Below are 2180 nucleotides of genomic sequence, written 5' to 3' on the forward strand. Positions count from 1 at the left end.
TCGGCATGGCAGGCCTCTCTCACTCCTTATGGACCAGCGGAGCCTGCATGATGGGCTATTAGCTCAGTTGGTAGAGCGCGCCCCTGATAATTGTGTCGTTGCGCTTGGGCCGTGAAGACTTTTAGACACATGGGTAGTTAGATGTGCCCATCAGCGACCCTAAGATGGGTATAATCCAATTCTATTACCAAGGAACATTAGCATGGCGTACTCCTCCTGTCTCGACTTTCGGGATCAAATTCTTTTTTGGGAGGATGGACAAGGCGATTCAGGTGAAATCCTATGGGGATTCAACTTTCTATTCACACGTGGGATCCGGGCGATCCAGGGAGGACCACTTACCCCCAAAGGCTCCCCTTGGGAATCTATACATTCCTTATCAGTGTATGGATGACTATCTCTTGAGCACAGGTTGAACAACTTCGGCTTAGATGTGAAAGAAGGAGCACCTGAGAACGCCAATTCACGGACCAAGAACTACGGGACCACCCTTCTGATTGGGGGGTGGCGGAAGGATCATACTATCCGAGCCTCTTTTGCTTTACTCACGGGTCTGTAGAAGCAGCAATCAATTTCAATTCCCGGGTTTGAGGGGTCCTCCAACCAAGAAGGACTACTCGGAAAGGCTGGGAGTTTAGGCCTATACACAAGAGGAATGTCGGGTGACAACTGTTCCCTAGTATTTCAGTCTATCCACATCAATTGGGTATTTCGGGCAACCCCCAGACCAAATTGATACCTTGAGAGAAATGTCTTTGTTTCTCTCTTCTGTGATAGGAGCAGGTTCGAAAAAGGATCCTAGAGTGTACAAACCAGAGTTAAGCGTTGATGAAAATCTCTCGACGCCTCTCTTTTTTTTTTCTTTTCCAACAGAACTTGTTACTAACGAGGGAAGAGGGAGGGGAGACTCCAGGCACACTTGGAGAGAGCAGTACGACAGGGAGTTGTACGCTGCGTTCGGGAAGGACAAATCGTTCCTAAGAGAGAATTCAGATAGGATCTCGGTGTAGGTGTGGTGATTCACTTCACGGGCGAGGTCTCTGGTTCAAGTCCAGGATGGCCCAGCTGCACCAAGGATAAGGAAAAGAAGCATCGAATCTGTTCACATATACTTCACTTGGCCGAAGCATAGGGGATATAGCTCAGTTGGTAGAGCGCCGCACTTGCAAGTGGGTCGTTGTGCTTACGGGTTGGGTGCCTAATCATTTAGGCGGTGGTGATAGCATCTCCTACCAGAACCGGTGGCTAACTTTCTCCCCATGAATGGGGGAGGGAGGACCAGAACATGCCATTGAAAAGCTCTATTGAAACAAGTATGAGCTGTCAATAATGTAGGGGGAGTAGGATGGGTGGTTGGTAAGATTCGGTATGGGTCATACATGGGCACTGGTTGGAGTCGGCGGCTCTCCTGGATCTCGTAGGGATCCCCGGGGAAGAGAATCGAGTTGGCCCTTGCGAACAGCTTGATGGACTATCTCTCTTCAACTACCTGAGCACGATGCGGCGGAAAGAAGATCCATGGACCAGACCCCATCGACCCCATCCCGTAGGAACTACGAGATCTCCCCAGGAGATGCCAAAATCATCCGGGGGTCACAGACCGACCATAAAACCTGATTCGAGGAGTAGAACGCATTGGTGTCTGCTCCAGTTGGCAGTAAGGGTCGGAGAAGGGCAACCACTCGCTCTTGAGGCAAAAGAGTCGATAGAAAAAGAAAAGGAAAGGCCGGCCAAGAGCCTCCTCTGGTTTGGTTCCCCCGCAGATCGGGAGTTTGAACTAGGAGAATGCCTAGCATGGGATCTCCCTTTGGAGCCTTTTCATTCAGGGGGAATTGCTCCTCGGAGAGCACGGTATAGTGAAAGTTGTAGGCCGTGTTCGGGGGGAAGCCATCGTCTATTGTATGCCCCTGACAGATCCTTCAGTCAGGTAGGCCTGATAGGCGGCAGCTTACCCTGTGGCAGATGCCAGCGGTTCGAGTCCGCTTATCTCCATCCTGTGATCCAAGTCAGTGGAATCGCACACATTAGTTTGGTATGGAGGGTTCTTGGACCCAGTGGGCAGGTTGACTCACGATCTATTCATGATGGACGTTGATAAGATCTACGTGAATACGTAAAATAGCACCTCAGAATGACACGGCATCCCATTAAATGATGAGGTTCAAATAAAGAAGGGCTTA

This window comes from Lygodium microphyllum, chromosome 16 (assembly GCF_053477565.2).
Source record: "Lygodium microphyllum isolate KBCC chromosome 16, Lygodium_microphyllum_v1.1.10, whole genome shotgun sequence".
NCBI classification, from domain to species: domain Eukaryota; kingdom Viridiplantae; phylum Streptophyta; class Polypodiopsida; order Schizaeales; family Lygodiaceae; genus Lygodium; species Lygodium microphyllum.